Source organism: Sapajus apella, unplaced genomic scaffold (genome assembly GCF_009761245.1).
Source record: "Sapajus apella isolate SASKATOON/1434 unplaced genomic scaffold, GSC_monkey_1.0 scaffold11, whole genome shotgun sequence".
Taxonomy (NCBI): Eukaryota; Metazoa; Chordata; class Mammalia; order Primates; family Cebidae; genus Sapajus; species Sapajus apella.
In genome coordinates this window covers 16,289,987-16,297,861 of record NW_022436951.1, presented here as the reverse complement: position 1 = coordinate 16,297,861, position 7,875 = coordinate 16,289,987, and the positions used below count along the sequence as shown (strand labels likewise).

General features: G+C 33.1%; 1 non-coding gene across 1 annotated transcript; it reads left to right on the top strand.

Annotated features, from left to right (window-relative positions):
* The first annotated feature begins 6,104 nt into the window (after positions 1-6,104).
* LOC116552468 lies at positions 6,105-6,241 on the top strand. The gene has a single exon (XR_004269398.1). It is a non-coding gene; the product is annotated as a U4 spliceosomal RNA (small nuclear RNA).
* The last annotated feature ends 1,634 nt before the right edge of the window (positions 6,242-7,875 follow it).

The window sequence follows — 7,875 nt, the reverse complement described above, 5'->3', positions numbered from 1 at the left end:
TGCCCTCTTCATTGAACTGTATAGTTTTGAAAGACATAAATTGAGGGTTGACTTACGTCACCACCATCCTAGGAAAACATCTATCTACCATTGTTAGTTGTTTCAATGTGGTCAGAGAGTTTTAACAATTTTATTGAGTTAATTTATATAATTGAAAAATATATTCAAGTTAAAAAGCTTGAGATGTATATTGTTTCAATACTCATATTATCCTCTTTTAAATCTCCTAATATATACAAGTGTTTCATGATTATATATAAAACATGTCTGTTTCAGATATGACACAGTATTTTATATTAGCTTCATATTGTGTACTGTTTATTCCTCAAAAAGTAAGAGATCACCCACTGTTCTGAATAACTACTGGTTTTCCTTTTTATATTCAAAACTCAAATTTCTCTGCTGGAGTCCCTTTTCCTTGCCTTCATTAAGTGTAAACAAAATTGATATTTTCGGTGCCATTTTATATAAATATCTCTTTTCTTTTATAATAAATAATTTTCATAGGAACAATTAGTTTTAGTAATAGCAATCATTCAAAAAAGTAAGTCAAATTTTTACTACACTAATTTATTCAGCTGAATTCTAACAATTTTTCTTTGTCTATGAAAAGTAAAGAGTACAGGCATACCACAGAGATATATAGTGCGTTAAGTTTCAGACCACTGCAATAAAGTAAGTATCACAGTAAAGCAAGTCAAACATTTTTTTTTGTTTGCTTGGTACATAGAAAAGTTACATTTACACTATAGTTTTCTTAATATGCATATTAATGGTTTACATTAAACTGTAGCAATAGCAGTATATCTAAAAATCAATGTACATAATTTAAAAATACTTTATTGTTAAAGCATGATCACCTGAGTCTTCAGCAAGCCATGAAGTTTAGAATAATACAGTAAAGATTTTCTAACAATGACATACAGTATTATTTGCACTAAAAGAAATATAAACAAAGGTACAGAAATTAATGAATCAATTTTATGTCACAGTTATGCAACCCATACTCACTAATATTTAAGGCTACAAAAGGCAATATAAAGGCTCATAAATTTCCGGCAACTGTAAATTTAATGCACCAAATTGTATTATCATCTTTTTTGAGATTCTGCATGTAAACAAATATCCTGCAAGTGAATATATTTAAAATTTAGTTCTGGTATTTTCTAATGTAACCAGTTGATGTTGTTTGGATGTGTCCCCACCCAAATCACATCTTTAGTTGTAGTTCCTGTAATCTCCATGTATCATGGGAGGGACTCTGTGAGAGGTAATTGAATCGGCGGGGGAGATGGAGGAGGGATGGTGGGTATTTCCCATGCCGATCCCATGATTGTGAATAAGTCTCATGAGATCTGATGGTTTTTAAAAGGGAAGTTCCCCTGCACCTGCTCTCTCTTTCCTGCCAACGTGTAAGATGTGACTTTTTTCCTCATTTGCTTTTAGCCATGGTTGTGAGGCCTCCCCAACCATGTGTAACTGTGAGGCAACAATTACCCAGTCTCAGATATGTCTTTATTAGCAGCGTGAAACTGAACTAATACATCAATGTTTGTGTTATTGAGTGACCAAGAATTGGAATACATATCAAAGAATCTGTAGCTCAGAATTCTTTGTATCTAACAATATGCTTCACATCCCACATCAGTGATATATGAACACTCTACATTTCCTTCTTTAATCATAAAAATAATGTATTACACTACCTGACTTCAAACTATACTACAAGGCTACAGCAACAAAAACAACATGGTAATGGTACCAAAACAGATCTACAGACCAATGGAACAGAACAGAGGCCTCAGAGGTAATGCCACATACCTACAAACATCTGATCTTTCACAAACCTGATAAAAACAAGCAATGGGGAAAGGATTCCCTATTTAATAAATGGTGTTGGGAAAACCGGCTAGCCATATCCAGAAAGATGAAAGTGGATCCCTTCCTTACACCTTATACAAAAGTTAACTCCAGGTGGATTAAAGATATAAATGTAAGACCTAAAACCATAAAAACCCTAGAAGAAAACCTAGGCAATACCATTCAGGACATAGGCATGGCAAAGACTTCATGACTAAATACCAAAAGGAATGGCAACAAAAACCAAAATAGACAAATGAGACCTAACTAAACTAAAGAGCTTCTGCACAGCAAAAGAAACTCTCATAAGAGTGAACAGGCAACTTACAGAATGGGAGAAAATTTTGCAGTCTACCCATCTGACAGAGGACTAATATCCAGAATCCACAAAGAACTTAAATAAATTTACAGGAAATAAACAAACACTCTCATCAAAAAGTGCATGAAGGATATGAACAAACACTTCTTAAAAGGAGATATTTATGCAAACAACAAACATATGAAAAAAGGTTTATCATAACTGGTCATTAGGAAAATACAAATTAAAGCCACATTGAGATATCATCTCATGCTAGTTAATGGTGATCATTAAAAAGTCAGGAGACAACAGATGCTGGAAAGAAGGCGGAGAAATAGGAATGGTTTTACACTGTTCGTAGGAGTGAAAATTGGTTCACCACTGTGGAAGACAGTGTGGTGCTTCCTCTAGAGTCTAGAACTAGAAATACCATTTGATCCGGCAATCCTATTACTGTGTATACCCGAAGAATTATAAATTGTTCTAATAAAGAAACATTCACACATATGGACAGTTTATTGCAGCACTGTTCATAATAGCAAAGACTTGGAACAAACCCAAATGCCAATCAATGATAGACTGGAAAAAGAAAATGTGGCACATATATATACCATGCAATACTATGTAGCCATAAAAAATGAGTTAACGTCCTTTGCAGGGACATGAATGAAGCTGGAAACCAACATTCTCAGCAAACTAGCACAAGAACAGAAAACAAAACATTGCATGTCCTCACTCATAAGTGGGTGTTGAACAATGAGAACACAAGGACACAGGGAGGGGAACATCATGCACTGTCAGGGCGTGGGGGACTAGGGGAGGCATAGTATTAGGAGAAATACCTAATGTAGATGACGGGATGATGAATGTAGCCAACCACCATGGCACTTGTATTCCTAAGTAACTTGCATGATATGCACATGTACCACTGAACTTAAAGTGCAATAAAAACATAATGCCCCATAATAAAACCTAAAGGAATACTCTGATAATGCATTTATACATTTATATGTATGTATATATCAATATATGTACATCATGTAGAAAATTAAAAGTTAGCCAATTAAAGGATTTATTTGCCATGTTTAGAAGTTTGTGGAAAATAAGATTGTCTTTCATTCACTATCAATCAGCATGCCTTTGATTTTTTTCCAACACAAAAAGTGGAAACTGAATTAGGTAAGAACATTTATACATTGAGGGTTTGGAACTACATGTGTAAAGTTACTAACTTTATTAACAATGTTTGAGGGAATAATAAGGATGAAAAGATGAGTTGGTTCTACATAAAAAGAACCAGTGATATAACTAACTCTGCCTAGCCAGTTAAGTAAATTTAACCAAGTCTCTTATTGTCTTTGAATTCTATTTTCTGAAGTGTTAAATCGGTATTTCTTTCATTGCAAATGAAAGATTTACTGAGCATCTTTTCTAAGTAAAGTCCTTCAATGTGTTATAAAGATGAGTCAAAGATGGTCTCAGTATATTAGTGCCAAGTTGTTTATTTCTTTACAGCATGCTGAGACCTGTTCACTCAAAAGTTTGCTAGTGCCAAACTCTAAATTTTATAAATCTAATGTTTCTTGTGTTTTAATGGCTTCAGAAATGTTTTCCCAGCAAAGAAAAAACTATTCTTTTCTATATTAATTTTTATAAAGATGTAATCTCCTAGTCTATTTGGGCTGCTACAGCAAAATACCACAGAAAGGTTGGTTTATAAACAACAAATAAGCAGATGTTTAGCCTCTTTGTCCTCACAAAACTGTGCCCAATATCTACTAGCTGTGGAAAGCCATTTCTGCTATTTAGAGCCCTCTGAGGCAGGGACAATCTATCGTGCTACTGGGGAACATTATCGAGATATGTAGGTCCCCTCTCCAATACCCCTTTCCTCGGGGATTCACTGGCCCTTCTCTTCCAGATGTTCCCCAGCCTCAGGATTTGGGGAACATGCAAACCAAAAATCCTCCAATAAAGTTTATGTGTGCTGCTGCCACCACACGATTGTGGCTTTTTCTTTGTTCAGCTCTGAAATGACTCAGGACTCCGGCTACTAATAGAGCCTTTATTAATGTCACTAGAGTTGACCAGATTACCATTTTTAACTTTACTATTGAGGGATAGTTGACATAAAAAAGCTGTACATAGTTTGGAGATAAATGAAACCTGGGAAACCAATGCCACAATGCTGAACTGATAGAAGCTAACAGAATTGTGGATTCCAGAGGCTGGTGGTGGGATGAGGGGTGAGTAGCAGGGAGGTTTTGGTCAGAAGATGCAAAGTTTGAGTTATAGAAGATGAATGAAACATAATATTTAAGTTATCTTCAAACTAGACACATATTTTTTTTTCTTAAAGATAACATTCAGTGAGTGTTGGCTTTCTGATTATCACTGCAATATATACAGTCAGTCTATAAAGTTTAGAAATTCCAAAATATAAGCTTAAAAATACCTATTACTATATTATTCAGATTGAGGCACAGTGCTAGTCATGAGACACGTAAAATAACTACTGCTTTAAAAATCTCACTTTGACACATCTAGCAAATGCTTTTCCAATTACATGATGGTATTTCAGTCTGCCACAAACAAGCAAACATTCAGTTTCCAGATCTTTGCCAGTATTGACAATTATAAACGTAAACAAAAAAGGGAGATTTTTAGTTAAAATGGAATATCATTTTATCATACATTTTATTACTATCTAGTAAAACATATTGCAACATTTTGTTACTGAGAATGATCATCAGGCCCTTTCTGGTCATCATTTAATGCCTCCAGTTCCGCATTAATACCTAACGCTTTTTAGAAATTTGATTATTTAAAAGTGCTATGGACATGACTTCAATTAATTACCCAAATTAACCAATATGGTAGAAATCTAAGGTGGCAGCTCAGGCCACAAGCACCATTTCACGATACTACTACATGATAAAGGGTTTGATGACAGTCGCTTACTTGTTCAAGGAATAGACCTATGTTTTTCCAACTTTGCAGCTACAAAAAGCCCACAGCCAAAGAGTCAGGTTGTCTCACTATACAGAAATAATAATATGGGGGAATATGGAATCATACATATAATATATTAGATATATTTTTTAATATATATGGAATAATTACCATAAAATACCATTTCTAGTAAAATATACATAGAAATTAAAATAAAGTTGATATTTAAATTCCCTTCTAACAATGACTCCAATAATTTTACAGCTGCTAAAACCTTTTCTTCATTGTTAGAATATAGACATGCAATGTTACTGTAGGAATCAGTTAACGTGTCTTTTATATTTCATTTCTTAAGTGCTAAATGGAGTTTCCCAGGCAAACGCTGTCTTTGCTGTCAATATCTGGCTTCAAGTTACATTTGCAGCACAAAGCATTTGAATTGACTGTTACAGTGTAAGATTTCTTGCAGCCTTGTCTTTTATACAGTTGCTATCTTGTGGAAAAGCAAAAGCCATACACCCAGTAAGATGGAAGCCTTCTGGGTAAAATGCTTATGTTCTGTTGAAGATTACAGAATATATATCCACTACTTATGTGACATTATAATACCTTATCTTTCTTCGTATCATTAATAATATTGAACTTAACTATCCCTAATGTAAAAGTAAATGCATTACCATAGAAATATGTGCTTCTTATGAAATTATAGAACAGTTTTTCTAGTTTACTCTATATTTAAATACATTACATTTTTAAAACTAAAATGATACAACACACAAATAGTAGTATAAGAATAAGACAACTTTCCAATAGAAATCTCCTCTCTTCAAACTTCAATCTATAGATGATACATACAGCTAGAAATATGTTGAAAATTCCTTATATAGTCAATGATTTTTTTTAATCAGAATTATTAAACCAAACAATTCAAAATAACATATGTTATACAAATAGATTACCCATTGGATTTTTAATCTTGTACACAGTATATAACAGCTTTGCACACTGGTGGTATGATAGCTAGAGGTTTATTTAAGAAGTGATTATTGCTAATTGAAAACTTTTTTCAAGACCTCACCATGATGACTTGTAATATAGTCGACATTGGCAATTTTTTGATATTATTCACAGTTTTTTGATAATATCCATTTGATATTGAGGCTAAATAGTTTATAACAAATGTCAGTTATTATATAAAGCATAAAGCAATGATTATATGCCTTGAAACTTGAGCATATGGATTAGACAAGTAAAATAATGACAAATTCTTTAACGTTTATGCAAAAGGTGAGATTTCTGAACCTTAATAAAAATAGAACTTGAACTCCTGGGTCCAAGTGATTCTTCTGCTTCAGCCTCCTGAGTAGCTGGGATTACAGGCACCTACCACTATGGCCAGCTAATTTTTGTATTTTTAGTAGAGATGGGGATTCACCATGTTGGCCAGACTGGTCTGGAACTCCTGACTCCAGTGATCCACCTGCCTCAGCCTCCCAAAGTGCTGGGATTACAGATGTGTGTCACTGCACCCAGCCTAAATTATGATTCTTAGAAAATAAATTTTAATATATGTACCATACTGGAAGAAATATAGTAAATGAAAATTAACTTATAAAATTGATAGATGGATTTTATCTAAGAGGAATAAATGTCTATCTAACAGTGTGGCACTAAAGCAAATCATATTAGACTTAAATTATTTAATAAATAAGATGCGTATATTTTAGGTTTCTCATGAAGATACAGCAACCACTTTTCTGAAAACATTTTATTCAATTTGATAAGAAAATTGTGCAGCAAGTTTTAACAGAGTAAGGATAGTAGAAATATTTTAATTCGTAGTTTAGAGAATCACAGAAGTTAAAATTATTTTATGAAGGAAGTATAAATAGCATTTTTTATTTGAACTCAAGAATAAGGAATGCTAGGTATCATCTAAATTTTTATAAAAATAATAAAATATACTGCTTTTACAGTTTTAACTAAGGAAAGAAAAACAGTTATAAAGGGTAAAACAGTTATAGAGACATAGATGGTGACTCAGACTGAAAAATGAGAGATCATCAAAACAGTAAATAAAATAATCTAGCAATAGACTTATAAAGTCACTTTCAGTATGACCATACAGGAAAGAAAAGAAAATATGTTTGTTTTCTTTTTAAACCAAAGAGCAATTTTTATGAAGAAACATGGCAGGTAATACTTGGTCTATGGAAATTTCACCAGGAGCAGAAGAAATGCATGGGTCAGATCAGACCAAGTGTCAATGCTAGTTAGTTCTTATCAAAAAAAAAAAAAAAGTACATGGAGGCATTAAAAATAAAATGAACATTAATCTAAACTCCACATAATGACTACTAGACTAATTTATTCACAAAGGATCACACAGCAGTGAAATTCAGAGATAAAGCAGAATGCCTGCCAGACACCAAGCTGTTATTAGAAGTGGCAGACATGCAGTGTGTGATTAAAGAAGCAGTAATAGTTGAAATAATTTACTGTGAAAATTTCAGTTACCTGCACTTTCTTTCAGTCTGTTAGTAACCGTTTCTAGCAGAACAAAGTCTTAGAATAGGGGACCTGTAAAATTCACTGGTTCTTTACAGACAGCAAACCAAAGATATGAGAGAGGCTCTTGACACAAACAAATGTAACATTTTATAAACTGACATCTCTATGTTGTACATTTTTTCGACTTATGCTTTTGAAATATTTTACATCCATGTCAGTTAAAAGGATTATCATCCTTGGTAAAATATTTTTCC